Source organism: Castor canadensis, chromosome 15, assembly GCF_047511655.1.
Source record: "Castor canadensis chromosome 15, mCasCan1.hap1v2, whole genome shotgun sequence".
Lineage (NCBI taxonomy): Eukaryota > Metazoa > Chordata > Mammalia > Rodentia > Castoridae > Castor > Castor canadensis.
In genome coordinates this window covers 96,513,250-96,531,782 of record NC_133400.1, presented here as the reverse complement: position 1 = coordinate 96,531,782, position 18,533 = coordinate 96,513,250, and positions in this window count along the sequence as shown.

Sequence of the window (18,533 nt, the reverse complement as noted above, 5' to 3'; positions counted from 1 at the left end):
GCACAATTCAATGGAAGTATAAATAATGCTAATTATTTTCCTTATGAAATTGGTGGATAATTCCTCCGAAGTTTTTGTTTATTGACTGGATTTTTAAAAGAAAGGACAGTAGGACTGGAGGTGTGGATCAAATGATAAGGGCACTTGCTTCGCAAGCACAAAGCCCTGATTTCAATACTGTGGCAGATATTTAGTATCACTTGCATTGATGACTATTTGTAAGTTAAGCGTTTATATTTGCAAACTAATTTGGTTTTAAACCAGCTAAAACTTACCACTGGAATTTTTTTGCCTAAGAGCTACAGGATTATCTATGAATTTTTGATAGAAAAGCTTAGAACCAGAAAATTCACAAAGGAAGCTGAGAAGCACTATGAGGGTGAAGATGAAGAAGGAATTGGGGTGAACCCAGTAAAATTTAGGAGCAGGTGTTAGATAAGAATCAATCATCTCTAAAGCAACAAGGCCATATGTCTCTGCTTCCTTCTCTACTTCTACACCTTTCAGATTTTCTTGGATATTTCTGTTTACTATTACTCAAGTCCTTCTTAGTTCTAAATTCTCTCTTGACTTTGATTATAGGATGCATTCTAGAAATTACATTGTAGACATGGATATGGATACTCATAGGAAGATCCCACTATTTTTAGGCTAGTGCTTCTTGCTCCCTTTTTGGGAGGGGCACAAATCTTTGACCTTCTTGTAATTGCCTAGATTGTTCCTATCCCTGTCTGCCTTCTCTGTATCCATTGTCTTGTAGGCCAGTCCACTGCAGCTGTCTCATTTATATAATTCAGCAAATGTTCAGAGAGACAGAATTGTTCCTAGCTGTAAATAGAAACAAGTTGCATTGTGTGTTTTGGGGTAATTTCATCTGTGGCTTCCATTCAGGCACTCTTACAAATGCTTTTGTCTCAGAAGCAGTTCCTTCCTCTTCGGTTGTGTTGCTCTGAAATGTGTGTGACACATAAATTTAGGGAACAGTTTTATTTAAATTTTCTAACTCCATCTCTTCATGCTGTCCACCTTAATTTAATGCATGCCTCCTTTTCGTGCTCTCTATGGAAGTGGACTGTAGAACTCGGATATTGGCTGGCAGCAAATTTGAGGAACTGCATACTCCCAAAGGATAGGAGCCATGTTTTATTCACTTTTGAAAACCCATAATTCCTTGTAGATTGTGTTCAGATTGCATAAACAGATATCTCTGAGTTAGATTGTGATATTTTAAAATCCTGCCACACTTACCAAGTTTGAACAGAATAAGCCCAAAGCCTTTTGCCTTTCTTTTTTCTTGGTTCTACTTTGTTTTGCTACCTGTGTTAGTTAGCTTTCCATTATTTTAACAAAATATCTGAGATAATCAGCTGATAAAGAGGGCTGCTTTGTTTTGGCTTATAGTTTTGGAGGTTTCAATCCATACTTAGCTAGATCACTGCCTTGGGGCCGACGGTAAGGCAGCGTGTTATGGCAGGAGGTACACAGTGCAGCAAAGCCCTTCACTTCATGGCCAAAGCAAAAGAGATAGGAAAGGAGGGCCAGTATCCTAGAATCCCTGTTCATGATACATCCCCAATAACTTGGAGACCTCCCACTAAGCTCTGCCTCTTAAAGGAGTACTTCCCAACAGTACCAAGCTGGGGACTAAGCCTTTAGCACATGGGGTGTGGGGGCATTCCAGATCTAAACTATACCATGAGCTTTCAGATGTCATTTTCCAGATTAGTTTTCACCTTCATAGCCTAACTCTGCAATAGCAATAAGCTTTTATTCATATATTATTAACCAAATTATTGAAATTATGTGTATGTATATATATGGACATATATACATATATATCAATTTACAGTGAGAAACAAATCATTTACCTTATAGAATTTCAAAGAATTATTGAAGCATAAGTAATTAACTTTATCTAATTGTGTTAGTACTACTGTACATGTATTATTTTATTTGGTCTTCAGAAAAGCAATGTTAAATATTAAATATAAAATTATCACTACTGTAGTATATAAGTATAAACAGGGTCCTAGAATAAGACAGATCATAGTAAATTTGATTAAGGATATCTTGAGAATATCCTATATAGAATGCCTCTTGGGAAAGTGAGAGAGAAAAGAAAGCAAGAGAGGGAGGTCTTGCTAAGAGTAGCACAATGTCTTATTAAATGGACAGGAATCTAACAAGACAGGTGGGAAACAAAAGCGAGAAAAGCACTCAGGACAGAAGAAAAAGGATGTGAAGTACAGAAATGAGAAATTTATAAGCTCTGCAAAGACTGGACAAGAAACTAGAGTGAGCTCAGACCCTAAATTTTGAAAAGAACACATACCTGATAAAGTTATTTTCATTTTTTTTTCCCTAGAGGAGAGGAAACAAGACCAATCCAAGCACCATAGGGAGTGCTCAGTATGGGCTGTTTTAGACCCAGCACTGCAAGACAGATACAGCTTCTAAGAAATGACACTGTTTTTCTTCAGGACTGCAGTACTGAATATGAAATACTATTTATTCAGTGCCATTTAGTCCATGCTGACTATGCTGAAGTCCCACATAGTCTTATCACACTGGTTTCAATCACATCAGCAAGAGTGACAACACATGGTTGTGTGGAGCAGATTTAAGGACTAGAAGAGAAGCCATAGTCAGTAATGCACCTTGAGGAAAGACAGACATGGGTCCCATCCTTCAGCTTCCATTTCTCCTACTCACTGTAGTCACTCAGTGACTGCCATGAGTGGTGACCAGTTTCAGTTTCTGAGGTCACTCTTTGGTGGCAGTTTAACAATGACTGATGCTTTGTCTTCCTGAATCCCTTCCTCTTCTCTCTGCAATTTTAATCCATCTGGAGCTGTGCAGAGCAGGGACCACCGAGCAGGCTTACAGGAGAAGCAGGTCACTCTTTGGGGAAGATTTGAAAGTGAATTTGTAATTGTGAGAACAGAAAGTCTCCTTTGAATCACAGAAGTAGCTTGTTGGTGGAGGTGGTGCTATTTGGTAAGTGATAGCAGGTTGTGCTACAATGTTATTCCCTAAGAACTAAAAAATGGCTTCAATGAATTCTGTTTTATGCCTCTTGTAACACCATGGGAACACTATAAATACTATTCTAATTAGAAAGTATTTTATATCTATGGCTGTGAGAGACTCAGAATCCTTTATTAATTCATGTTGTGACTGAAGCTATCTGTGAAGTTATAGATTTATGAAGATTCAGAAATAACATTGACTCCAGATCTATATTATACAGATCATAGCAAAGAGACCTTGTTACATCATGTTAAACAAATAGTCAAAACATGTTGTTTTAATAAATATTTTGAGTAGAGCATAGTGTGAGGTATGGTGGGAAAGACAGAGAAGAATATACTAGTTCCTTTCCCATAGAAAATCATAAAGTAGCCCAACAGAGAAATGTGCTTTTGTGTTTTAAAGTTACAAATCACTCTCATACAAGGGAAGTGTTAAATTCCAGGGCTTGCTCTTCCTTACTTTAAGATTGTTCAGAGACCAGAGTGATTAATGATGCTTAAAGTTCTGTAGGAAAATGTTTTAGCTAACGAGAAAACAAATTGCCACCAGTGCCACCACCACTAATAACCTAAAACCATCACCAATAAGACATTTCTATTTCTTTGTTTATGAGGAGAAAACAAATTCACTCTAGTAGGGTTAATTTTCCCTCAGACTAATGAATTTTTGTCCTTAATTCCTAGTTCACAATAAGTTGGAGAATGAGAATTCATTTCCTTCTTTTATAAATATTTTCCTTTTAAAAGTACAAAGTTTGTTGTGCTATAGCATTGTGCACACACGCACACACATGCACACACACACACACATGCATGCGCACGTTTAACAAAATGAAACATGCCTCCTTGTTCCCTGATGGAAACTCATATCTAATTAGATGTGCCATCAAAGGCCAGTATTCTGGTCTTTTTGTTGAATCATTCCTAATACTTCTCATTCTTTCTAAGTTTGGTAAAGACAGCTAAAAAGAAATGGAAACTTTTGTAGTGAATCCTTGAGAGAGCTTTGGTTCCTTCACAATGAGTTCTGACCTGAGAAGCTCAATGGTAGTGACATAACTTGTACAGATAATGTGAGATTCCGGGTAATGTTGACAGGCTGGCAGGCTTCCTTAAGGAACGTCACACCTGGCATCATTTCCATCTTGGAAATGATTTTCTCAGGCTTTTAGTGTTAGGAATTCCATTAAGTTGACATAGAATTAAGATAACTTAGAGTTTATGCACATTCATAAACCCATAAGAGAACAATGTAAAAATTAGTCTAATTTACCATGAAAAAAAGTAAACTTTTGTGCAGGTGTTTAGTTCTCTCCAATTGTGCTTAGTTAGAAAACACACATTTGTAGGATAAGCTAACCCTCAGTTGTTTGGTGATGCTGAATAGTCCTAGTGGACAGTCCTACGCATAGCTAGGGTAGAACTTTGACATTGAAGTCCTGTATTGTTCATCTGAACATCTCAAGAATCCAGAGTGCACTGACAGATACCAACTATCATTTCTCATTAAGACTTGAACAGTGCAAGCTGGGCACTGGTGCCTCACATCTGTAATCCTAGCTACTCAAGAGGCAGAGATCAGGAGGATGGCAGTTCAAAGGCAGCCCTGGGCAAATAATTCATGAGACCCTATTTAAAAAAAAAATCACAAAAAAGGGCTGTAGGAGTGACTCAAGCAGCAAAAGCACCTACCTTGCAAACATGAGGCCCTGAGTTCAAACCCTAGTGCTGTAAAAAAAAAAAAAAGAAGACTTCTTGATTGGTGCACACAGAAACACACGCCATTGGCTTCTGAGCAACTTTCCGTGGATTCTTGCAATAGTTTCCTAACAAGGTTCACTTTCTCTAGTATTGCTTTATCCAGTGTATTTTTGTCACCATTATCATATTTATTTAAACATAATTTTTTATCATTCTATGCTTTTGGCCCCCAGCTGCTTTCCACTAAGTCTAAGTGTAAAGTTCAACCTCTAAAGGTTCATAAAACCCTTGATGGCAGACCCAGATTTCCACTCTGGGTGCAATTATTGCCCCTCTTCTCAGGATCTCTATACATTTGTATGTTTGATTCTGTCATTTCTGCAAAGTTGTCTCTCACCAGCAGACTCCCTTTGCTTCCTTTCTTCCCACCATAAACACTCACTTCCATGATTTCAGTATTCAGTCTCAGTTTAGGTCAGTAGTTAGTGTTTGGATTACTTTAAGCACCCATGTCTGAAAAGTGTCCACAACACCTTTTCTTTCCCCATTGTAGATTTACTACCTTATGTTAAGGTGAAGTGTTTTCCTGTGTGTTCTGTAAGACATTTATGTTCCTTTTTGCTGTAGTCACCATGTATTTCTAGACCATATGCTTGGTGATGACAGAGACCTGGGCTATGTTGGAGAATGTTCAGTGATCCAATGGAAACAAAACAAATCAAACAAAACAAGTAACAAAATAACCATGAGTATTTTGGGTTGTTTTTGCTGTTGCATGGCCAATTTCTAAGTACCAATGACCCAACTCCAATACATCACTGCCTATGTGTCAGTGACTTAGCAAGTGCTAGATACTCAAAAAGTATTGCTTACCACTTTTTTCCATTTTCTTTTGTTATAACAAGATGACAGAGGATGAGTACTTTATTTAAAAAATTGGTTTATTTAATTCAAGTTTTGGAGGCTGAAAGTCTCCAGGTTCATTGTCCCCATGATCAGCCTCTTGTGAAGCTCCCCCTTTGCTGCATCATAATATGACAGATGGCATTGTGTTGGGAACACATGTAGGAGGGGACATCAAATAATGAGACAGGAAGCCAGAGACTAAGGAAAGCCCAGTCATGTTCTTTTTAGAACAACCTTCTCCCATGAGAGCTCAGTAGCGAGATGGGACTAGCATTAATACCTTCTGAGGGCATGCCCCCAATACTCCCCATCCTTCCACAAGGGACCCACTACCTTTACACCACCACACTGGGGACTAAGGCTCCAGCACATGTGCCCCTTGGGAAACAAACCACATGCAAACCACAGCAAATACACATCTATTGAACTGGCAAAACAAAAACAAAATGAAGGGATGAAACATACAATAGTGAAAAACACAAAATACTACCATAACAACTACCAGTAAAGGCATGGAGTCATTGGAACCTCAGATTCTGTTAACAGGAATGCAAAACTGATTGCCACTTCAGAATCTTCTTACAAAGGTAAAGATACATTTACTATCTGATTCATCAACCCACCTCTTAGATACTTTCATCAGACAAATGAAAGCACACGCTCCTTCATAAACCTGCAAATGGAAGTGTACAGAAGGTTTATTTATAAAACCTAAATGTCCTTCAGCTTTTGACAGCATGAACAAATTGGGTAGAGCCACACAAAAAAATGCTACTCTGTGATAAAGTGGATTGCCACAAATGTTTTACATTAAGTGAAATAAACAGCTCAAAAAGTTACATGCTCCATGGTGCCATTTAGGTGATTCTGGAAAAACCAACTGCACAGCAACAGAAAACAATGGAGTGTTTTTCAGAGAGTAAAATATTGACTACAAAGGGACTTTGCAGCTAGTGTACCTATGGCTCACATCTGTAATTCTATCTACTTGAGAGGCTGAAATCAGGAAGATCATGATTTTAGGCCAGCCCTGCTACCCCCCTAAAAAATGTTCGTGAGACCCCTTCTCAATCAATGGTTGGGTAGGTGGCATGTGCCGATCATTCCACCTGCAGCAGGAAACATGAAATAGAATGATTGTGGTCCTGGCTGGCCTCGGCAAAAAGAGAGACCCTATCTCCAAAAAAAATCAAAGCAAAAAGGGCTTGGAGTCATGGCTTAAGCTGTAGAACACACGTCTAGCAAAAGTGAAGCCCTGAGTTTATACCCTGCACCACCAGAAAAAAAAAGAAAAAAGGGATATGACAGAATATTTTGGACAATGGAAAATTTTTATATCTAAAGTGTACATTTGTTAAAACTTGTAGAATTCTACACTCAAATAGTGAGTTTTGCCAGATGTAAATTATGTCAATAAATCACATTGGGAAAAAACCTATTTGTTCAGTCAATGAAACAATCAACCATGCAAACAATAAGTCAGAAAACACTGGTTCACTGCTGTGAGGCATATGCCTTATATTTGTGGCAGTTATATCAAAATGCAAAAATCAGTATGATAAAACAGGTGAAAACAGCCCAACACATATCAACCTTAGTTTGTTGCTTTAGATTATCTTTCCTTAGTGAAGTGAGTGAAGAACAAACATAAGGAAAGGTGATGGGAAAATGATGGTAAATTGTCCCAAAAACAAAGTGAAATTTCATAGATACACTTATCAGCAAACTCAACAATCAAAATTCGATCTAAAATTCATCCAGAGCTCTGCTGTGGTAATGTTGAGACCCTTTGTTCCCTGCAACGGGAGAAGGGTGGGACACCCAAGGTTGAGGCTCAGTGATTAACAAGTAAGTACAGCAATGTACAGTCTGTCAGGTAAATAGTGTATCTGTTGCATATATCCCAAACACTGCTCTCTGGGCCCTTCATTAGATAAAAGTGAGGAAGGAAATAAGAAAATTCCAAGAGAAAATAGCTGGCTTATCTTGTAGTTCCCCATGTCTGGCATGCCACAGGCATTGCTTCAAGCAAAAAAAAAAAAATTACTTACAAAATACAAGCACTTTAATTGCTCCCCTCTGGCACTCAAGACAGAAGCCTTCCAATTTCCCTTTTCTATTAAAATAAAATCCTAGGCATTTTCTGTTTTCTACAAAAAATGACCCATTAGCTGTTGATGTTTATCTTCCATTGGCTTTTCTGAAGTACCAATTAATAGGCCATCTCTCTGCTTAGTCTCCCTCCTCTTGATGTTCCAGGTTTGCCAACAGTTGTCCCATAAAAGGGACAGACTGTGACTGCACCAAGCAGCAGGTTTTCTTGTGTGTTGCATTGATTAGCATGAAAGTGGGCTGAGGCCAGCAAATTACTATCTCATGAAGTTCAAATAATATGTGCTGTACATAATATAAAAAGCATACAAATTCATTATGGTCAACATATCTGGCTCAAATGATAGATGAGGTTACCACAAGGCATGTGTATATCACCTTTGACTTTTGCCAGTGTGAATGAGACAGCCTTTAAGATCTCCCACTTCCTTTTCTTTTTGACACCATGCTCCTAAGTAACATCTCCAGATATAAGAAAAGAATTGTTGACTTCTGACATCAATCTCCAGTGGATTTCACTAGCAGGAGGCAATTTTTCCTAAGGGCTTGAGCCTCAGCACAGTCACCTGTCTGAGTGGACAATTCTGACGGCCACCAAGGATCACAGTCATCAACAGCCTTGCCAGAGCAGAAAAAGGTCCCTCCTATGATTTCTCTTTCTCTGCAAGTGTAATGGTAGCTGCATTTCTTTTTTCATGTACATATGTGTCTGAACTGTCAAATTTAACTTCAACAATAATATGTTGCTTTCTGATGTGGTCAATGATGTAATATGATAAACAACTATAGGAAGAAGTTTTTGGTTTTGTGTTATAAATATAAATTATACACATAAATATTTCATTTGAAAGAAAAAAATGTAAAACCTCTCAAACCCCACTAAAACCACTGGCAAAATGTTTGCATTTTTCCTAATTTGCTGCAAAATTCTCATACAATAAAGTGCACAGACATTAAGAGCAGCTCAGATGGTAAATATGGGTGATATACTTTATATGCTTTTATGAAAATAGAACAATGAAACCTGTTGAAATAATTTTAAGTAGGAGTGAGGGAGAATGATGGTGGGGGAACGTGACCAGGGTATACTGTAAGCATATACAGAAATGTCACAATGAAACCCCCTGAAGAACTAACAAGAATGTCTTGCAATCATTTTAATATGTATTCTTATAAGAGTTTGACAAACAACAGCTTTGTTTTCCAGACGGTTCTTTTATGCCTACTTTTTCCTCATCACTTTCATAGACATATTATTATCCTTACACCAATTTCATATTGCTACTGCCTATAGTATAACCCTCAATTTATGTTTTAATTGAATTTGTTCTGGTTTCTAAAAACATAAAACTTTACACACTAATGGGGCAGCAAGTGATACTAAGTTCTGCAAAGTTTAAATTACGTTAAGCATAACTACTTTCCTCAAACACTTGTCATTTCTTTATAGTGAAAACCATCAAATTCCTTCCTTCTGTCTTTTTGAAATGTATTATTTCTTGCATACAGTCACTTTCCTGGGCAAGAGCAGTCTACAATTTCTTGTTCTTATGTAACTGTAACTTAATATTCATTGATTAACCTTCCTCTACCCCTTCCACCCCTCACTCTTCCCAGCCTCTTATAACAGCTGTTCCACTCTCAATTTCTATGAGATCAGGTTGTTTTTAGATTATACATGGGAATGAAAACATATAGTACTTGTCTTTCTGTGCCTGGCTTATTTCTTTAACATAATGGTCTCCAGTTTCATTCATGTTGTCTCAAATGTGTTCAAATGTTCCTTTTTTATGGCTGAACAATATTCCATTGCTTTGGATAAGACACTAAAAGCACAGCAAACAAATGAAAAATCAGAACAACTTCAAACTAAAAGGTTGCTGCGTAGCAAAGGAAAGCAGGAGTAAAGAAACAACTTACAGAATAGGAGAAAATATATACAAGTGATGCTTTTTAAATATCTTGAAATTCAGTTTAGAATTTTCAATTGAGTTTGGGGTATAGCCTGTACAATTGTATGGAAGGAAATACAGACATGCATTTGTATCTTGAATCCCATAGGCCGGCTGCAGATTCAACAAGTAATGGGAGGAATGAGGAGAGCGAAAACAGCCACTGGGTCTGAGAGGTCAAAGGACAAGGGTCGTACAGATCAGCCATCTTCTTCCTCACGCTAGCTGATCCCTAGAGCACGAGCCAATTCATTGTCCTCAGAAGTGGTTCTCACTCTTGAGAAAATCTTTTCTGAAAACAGCTTCATGTTTTAATGCAGAAGCAAAGAGTGTAAGTCACACTTAAGTGAGGGCAACAGTTTTCCACCGTAATGTGTAATTATATTACAGGGCTTACAGGGGCCTATTGGTGAGGAAAAGATCATTTAGTATTTAAACAAATGTGTTATTTTGTAATTTCCATCCATTAAAGTTGTTTTCCTTATGAAATGGATGAGGAAAAACCAACTTGCTTAAGGACAGATGTGGTGAAGTTCTCAGAAGTGGAATGGCTGTGTTTATCAAATACTCTGAACTGAGTGAGGAACCTGAACTTTCTTAGCATTTCAGTTTAAAATCTTTGACAAAGCATCCTTTCGGGGGCATATATATCTTTTTTTTTTTTTCAGATCACTATTGAACAGTGAAGGCATTGTGTCTGCAGGACATCAATCCTATTTCTTGGTTCTTGACTTAGACAGGTGGGTGGTGTCCAGATGCCCAGTCTTGTGTCTAGTGTTGTACATGGGGTTCGAAAGATAATCTCTAAAGGTGCTGTGGAGAGACAACTGGTTGACTCTCACTCCTTGTAATCCCACTCAGAAGGGAAGAACACGCCATAAAACCGCTTTTAGTTAGCCGATAACACTTACGTGAAAAAATAATCCAAGATGACTTACAGAGTACACACTCAGCAGCCTGGACAAAGTCAGCACAGAAGACACCACCGCATGTCCACAGAACTCTACACATTTAGCTCAAATCTTGTTTCTGTTCTAATTGCTAAAGTTCAACAAATTGCTTTACTTTCTATTTCTAGCCTGAATTGTGACACATTAATTCCTTACACTCTTCAAAATTAAAATTCTCAAGTTTGAGATGTGGTTTATATGCAAAAGACTCTGGTCTTTAAAATGGACAGTGCAAAATTATTTTACAACTATGCACAACTTTACTCTTGCCTCACCACCCCCAACTGCCTTCAAAATATAGAATAATTTCAACACTCACTAAAATTTCCTCTTGTGAGTGGTAACTTTATTGTTTAGTTTTGGTATCAGGCTAGGATGGCCACTTAAAATGAGTTCAGCAGTATTCTTTCATCCTCTATTTTTGAAAAAAATTGTACATGATAGGTGTTTTCTTCTCTTGAATCTTTGATAGGATATACCAAAGAAATTATTGGAGCATATAATTGCTTTATGGGAAAACTTTATATACCAAATTCAATTTCTTTAATAAACACACGACTCTTCAAATTTGTTGAAGTTAATATTGGTAAGCGTGGTTCTTTAAATAGTTTGTTACAACACACTTAGAAAACCTGTTGGTTTAACATTGTTTATCGTATTCTAAATTGTCCTTTACATAGTTGTAGGTCCTTTGGTGATAATCTTCCTTCCTCTCCTCATGGGTGACTCCTGTTCTTTCGGTTTTCCTGATCAGCGTAGTTACAGATTTATTAATTGTGTTGTCTTTCTCAGAAAACCAGCTTTTGGCTTTAATTCTCTTCAATACCCCCTGTTTCCCTAGTTTGTTGATTTGTGCTCCTACCTCTACATTCCCTTTCTTCAAATTACTTTGTTTTTGATTGACTTTATCTGATCTAGCTAATGAAGATGGTCAATGATTTTATGTTTTTCTTCTTTTCAAACAAAACTAAGTTATAAATTTCCTCTACACAATATTTTGCTATTTACCATATTTTTATTTTCACTATTCCTTCATTCAAAATATTTAAAACTTTTTCCATGTTATATTTTGTCTTTGATTCATGGGTTAGTTATAAGTACATTCTTTAATTTGCAAATATTTGAGATTTTACTACATAGCTTATTATTATTGGTAGTTAGTTTGATACTGTTGTGGTTAAAATAGTCTTTTGAGGGCTGGTGGAGTGGCTCAAGTGGCAGGGTTCCTGACTAGTAAAATAGTCTTTTGATAACTTATTATCATCAGACTTGTTTTCTGGTTTAGCATATAGTCCGTTGTGGTAAACATACTTTGCATACTTGGAAAGAATTTATGTAGATTTTCAGTTGTTAAATTCCACAATATTATTATTCCATAAATATCAGTGAGCTTAATAAAGTCAAAGTATTCTTTTTCTTGCTTTGGTATAATATAGAAGCATAAAGGGAGCAAATATTCTAATAGGTTTACAGATATTTTGATATAGTAATATTCATTTAAAAAGTATGACAATATACTAATTTTTTAAGAAAAAGTGTTGCATTTATTTCTTTCATTCAATTATCTCATTCTCCATATCTTTGAACACAGCTTTGCAAAATATTGCAATTCATGTAAAATTAACCTGAGTCAAATACTTTCTGTTCCTTCAATCCATGTATGCTATCAAAGCCAACTGGATGTCAATATCTTGAGGACCTTCACTAGTTACACTGGAAGATGTTAATTTGTAATCTGCTTTGTTTGTTGATTTAAGTTTTGCTTGCTTGTTTTATTGGAATAGGAAGATGGCTCTCTGATGTTGTACTGGATGTAAACCCAAGGTTGACAATAGTGTGTCACCAGTGCCTGTGGTTTTTTTTTTTTTTAAACCTGGCTTGCTTAGCAGAAGATGGGAAAATCATAATTAGCTAATGGATTATCATCTGTTATTAGTACTCATTTCACAAACATTCAGGCCTTAGCAAAGGATCTCAGTCCATTATATAATGTTCTTTTTAATCAGCAGGTCTACCACCTTCTAATGACAACTCAAGACATTATATTATTACTTTAAGTTCAGCAGATGGCAGGAGCATTGTCTATGTTTTCTATTAAATTCCTGACCCTCTGTGTTTATCTAGCAAGCATTTATTGGACAGATTTTATCTCTTGCTCACTAATTACCACCCCAGACTTCAGCTTCCTGTCTTATACAAAAGTTACTGCCTTTGCCAGATCCTCAACTTAGAATCAAAGCAGTGGAAAAAGTAAGCTTAGATTTTTTTCCTACTTGGGTTTCTTGGGAGATTACTAAAGTATAATTTTGTTCTTCTTTAAAACTAAGAAGCAGGTTAGAGAATCAGAAAGGAGATCAGTTACTAGCCTTGTTACTCACTGACTGATGATTACTTACAGCTTATCTACTAATAAATCAAAGGGAATGTGGCATCGAAGTGCAGCAATTAATAACAATGTACCCCCTCATTTTCCTCCATCTTCCCTGAATCTTCCCTGTGCATTTGCAGGTCTTCTTGTGGGAAGACCAAGCCCTACTTGGATTTCCCCTAGCAGAGCATGGAACAGTGGAATCCTCTCCTGTATGAACAGGTCCAAAATGAGAAAATCCTGCAGCAGAAGTCAGAGAACTCTGCTTCTTTCTCTGTGTGTAAATCAAGGGAAAAAACTAGTTATGTACCTCCCAATGTCTTAACCCTTGGCATATTAGTTTCTTGAGGCTGTCTATAAATTGCCAAAACTCGGTGGGTAAAATATAAGAAATGTATTTTTCTAAAGTTCTGCTGGCCAGAAGTTCAGAAGCAAGGTGTCTGTGGAGCCACACTCAAATTTTATGTGCTGTAGGGGGAATCCTTCCTTGCATCTTCCAGCTGTTGAGGGCTCCAGGAGCTCTTTTTTTTATTATTATTGTTTTATTATTCATATGTGCATACAATGCTTGGGTCATTTCTCCCCCTCTCCCCACCCCCTCCCTTACCACCCACTCCGCCCCCTCCCTCTTCCCCCCACCCCCTCAATACCCAGCAGAAACTATTTTGCCCTTATTTCTAATTTTGTCGAAGAGAGAGTATAAGCAATAATGGGAAGAAACAAGTGTTTTTGCTGGTTGAGATAAGGATAGCTATACAGGGCATTGACTCACATTGATTTCCTGTGTGTGGGTGTTACCTTCTAGGTTAATTCTTTTTGATCTCACCTTTTCTCTAGTTCCTGGTCCCCTTTTCCTATTGGCCTCAGTTGCTTTAAGGTATGTGCTTTAGTTTCTCTGCATTGAGGGCAACAAATGCTAGCTAGTTTTTTAGGTGTCTTGCCTATCCTCACCCCTCCCTTGTGCGCTCTCGCTTTTATCATGTGCCAGGAGCTTTTTGGCTTGAGATGATGTGACTCCAAGCCCTGCTTCTGTGATCACATGTCCTCCCCTGTGACTATGTCCTCTTCTCATGAGGACAACCAATATTGGATTCAGGACTTCTCCCGGCATAGTCCAGAGTGATCTCATCTGGAGATCTTTAACATAACCATATCTTCAGAGGCTGTTGGTGCAAATAGGGTTACAGTCATAACTTCCAGGTGGGCATGGCAGGGAGGCATAATTCAACTCGTACTTCTGGGACATGGAGCTTCTCTCTATGTAAACATGAAGAACAGAGAATGAATTTTCCATTAGTTTGGGACAATCAAGTCCTGCTGACTAAAGATAGTTTTCTTTGTTCCTTATTCCCAAACACACACACACACACACTCTCATACAAAAGCCTGCAGAAGTTCAATTGTTCTTATGGGGTCACTATACCTTAATACTTCTGCCAGACAGGGAAATTAACTGAATAAAAATATCATCTGCAGGTAACATAGTTGTCTGGATTTTGTTACTGAGGGAAAGGCAGAAGACAAAAGTTTTGTTGGCTTGAGCAATGGGTTCACCTTGTGGAAGGCATATCATTGTAGGGCTTTGTGTGTTGAAGAGCAGTTTAGGGATGGTATTTGTGACTCTATAGCTTCATTGAAAAATCAAACTAATTATAAAACTGAACAACTGTTATAATTGAAATTTTGATATTGGATAGGTACAACTTTCCTCTAAGTGAGTGGTACTTAGCTGGGGGTGATTTTGTCTACAGGGAACATTTAGCACTGTTTTGGGACATTTTTCTCTATCACAGCTGAGTAGGAGACATTCACAACATCTGGTAGTTGGAGGCTCAGGGGCTCAGGTGCTACTCAGCCCTCTACAGTGTGTGGAGTATCCCCTTCACCACCACTGGCCTGGTCCAGTGTGTCTGCAGTTCTGTCTGAGGACCCCACAAAGCCGAGGATGAGAGGCACTGTGGCACCCTTACATGTCTCTACTTTCTTCTATGAGAGCTTCACTCATTCACTTTTTGTTTCATTCACTTTTTAAAATTTTTATTTTATTTTTTATTATATTATTGTATTAGGTGTACATTGTGAAATTCGCAAAAGTTCTTAAAACATATCGTAGTTGAATTCACTTCCTTTATCATTTTCCTATTTTCCCCCTCCCTCCATTCCTGGAATAGTTTCAACAGGTCTCATTTTATACAGGACTACGTAGTATTTCTACCATATTCACCCTTTCCTTTTATTCTCCAGTGTCCCACTGTACCAACCCCCAGACAGGCCCTGATTCACCTTCATGTTCTCTGTTTTTGAAAAAAAGCCATTTTTGTTTAAGATAGTTGCACAGGGAGTTCCATTGTGACATTTCCATGTATATATGTGTTATAACCAGAATTGGTTCATCTCCTTACTGAGTGAGTATATATTATGGTGTCAGATGCTGTTCTAGGAGCATCAGTGAACAAGAGTGACCAAAAATTTACTGTGGCTGTAAAAACAGTGCAAAATTATGGAGATGCGAAAGGCAAATGGATGCATGTTAGCATGTATTTGTATGTTTTTATATGTATAGCATATATTACATACATATACATGTGTATATTAATGTACATTTACACATATTCATTTATATGTTGTAAGCTTTGTTTATCAATTTTTTTCTGTGGCTACTTCAGCTAATAGTTCAGAATCTTTTTCTGCTGAAAAGTATGGTGTTCATTTGTGTAATACACTGTGTAGGTGAGCCTATACTTCAGGATACTTTGTTCCAGAAACAAAATAACTATTTGGTTAGGTTACAGTTTGCAGCATCGTGGCCGTATGCAATTGAAACTGTCTTTTAAGAGATAAAACTCTGAGACCATTTCCCATTAAAGGAGAACCTAATTTGTAACCTGAATATTTCCTGAGTTGTAACAAATTAGTCTTATGACATCTTACAAATAAGAATAATACACCAGGATGTCCCCACATCAGTGCTAAGCACTGCTGGGTTAAAGCACAGACCTTGCAAATTCTGTTGACTGCCTTTGTGCAGTGGCTGAGCTGCAAGTGGTGTACCTAGAGCAGGACGCTTAGCTCACAGACATGTGGCTGTGCTCAGGAGTTATCTGCCACTCTGTGCTGCTGTTTCAGTGTGGAAATCCAAAACAAGAGCTCAAGCAAGCAGCACACCTGGAAAGATGTGCCCCTCTGAGGAAGTAGTTTAACTTCAGTATTCCCATCCACTGTGTGTATTCGCAAGTAAAGTTCAAGCATGCCAGCTTCAGAGTCAATGATCTCACTAGTTTTCCAAATAAATTATTTGTCACTGTGTCATGGCTGAGCAAAATATCTCATTCCTTGCAGGTATATATGATATATACATACACACGCACACACCTGGTTGCGGGGGTGAAGGGTGAAGGGAATAAAAGTAAGCTAAGACAGTGGCTCCGACCTATATCTGAGATTTTACTTCCTGTGATTTCAGTTACACATCATCAATCAGTGTCAAAAATATTAAATGGAAAATTCCAAAAATAAATAATTCATAAGTTTTAAATTGTGTGTTATTTTGATAAGCATGGTGAAATATTGTACTATTCTGTTCAGGATGTAAATCATACCTTTGCTCAGAGTTTCCACATACGCAAAACATATACATAAATACATACACATATACACACACAAACATAGGTGGTCATCTTTTGAAAAAGAATTTTTCTCTTCTTTTCCCGTTTTTGTACCAGTTTTAGCCATTAAATTCCATTTTCCTAAGTTTCTGAAGGTCACCTGGAAAGACAAAATGTGGAGTGTGTTTTGTCATGGTTGGGTACCACTCATTATCTGACTGTCACCTGCTGGCTAAACTCCCCAGAGGGTGCAGAAGACTAAGTGTGAAATCGTTCAGTCATTTTTATTCCTACAAATTTTCCCCATTTCAATATGTGATAAAAACCATGTGAGAACAGCTGTTTTTACATTGTGGTCAGTGACTCCTGCTGGCAAATGAAAGGAACTGAGAAAGCTATGAAAAGGCAAAGAAGTGAGATGATTTTGTTAAGCCAAATCTAAATAAATTGTCATATAAATCTGGTTAAAGTGGATAATTTAATGTATTTTGTATTTATTGAATTACTATCCTTATTTATATATTTTATGTCTATATAGTGTATACACACATATAACTTATATGCACTTAAATTATTGTTGAATTTATACATATCCAAGTAAATTGGGCCATTAAATAGCATACATTGTGTTTGCATGCAGTCTTTCCTGATGTGTTATTTTCTGAGTAACTGGTATCACCATTTGCAATTCATACAATAGGTGTATGTAGATTTGTTTGACATGTATAAAAATCTTTAAATATACAAATGATTCCTATGCCCACACTTATACTAGTACAACTCACATGCTGACCAAAAAAAAAGAGTGAAGAAAATAGCTGACAGTTCTTTGACAATGTTTTAAATATATAACCATTAATAAAGAGGAACATTTATAATGCTAAAAATTACACTTTCTCAAAGTGCTGTAACAAGCCTAAATGTGTACACACTTAATAACAGAGCACCTGAAACTGTAAAACTGAATGAAGAAACAGAAAAATCCACAATGATATGAGGATTTTAACATACCTCTTAATCTGATCATTGATAGAACAATTGATAATGACAGCTTTAAAAACCACTACAGAATACCAACAGCTGTGAGACTATTCACCAACCGGTATGAACCGTTCCTTCCCAGCCAATGGGCTGTTGATCCATCTCCAAAATCCTTTTTCAGAGTCTGTTTGCTAGGACCATTCTCAACATTTACAATCTTGAGTCATGAGCATTTTTTTATTAAAGGAAAAAAACAGCTGGTTTTACATACAGAATAAATATTTCCAGAAATTATTAATCTGGTGCTTGGGTTTTTTAGAAAAATTTGAGCTTTTGTTGTTTATTTCTTTCTGTTTGTCCATTTTGGCTCAAACTTTAACATAAGCAGTTATTCATGATTCACCAGCATTGCCTTGTGTTTATATCTTCACTTCCTGCATTTTTTCACACTGATCAAAGATGTACTTGACATCATCTGTTTTCTAGGTTCAGGAACTATCTGCACATTGTAAATACTATTTTCATCGTTATAAATGAAATACAACTTCTACTTGGAACAGAATATAACTTTGTTTTCCCTTTTGCATAGAAAATGTTTGGTTTTATGTCCTTTCTTTCATGCAGACCAATGTTGCATTTCCTCTAACACCTTAATTTTAAACAAAGAGTAAACAAACTAGCCATGGTCTTGCACCTTGTAACTTAAGATTTTACTGTGAAGAATCCATCATCTTAAATGGAATACAGACAACTCAGGTACCATCATTTACATAGTTTGTGTTTTTGTAACTAAAAACAAGGGAGAAAGAGAACAACTTTTAATTTTAAATATACAGATTGAAACCCAAAGTTTTAATTACTTACGAAATTGTATGTGTGTCAAGGTAGTAGTGAATTGCTAAGAGACGGGAGAGTCATGTGCTCCT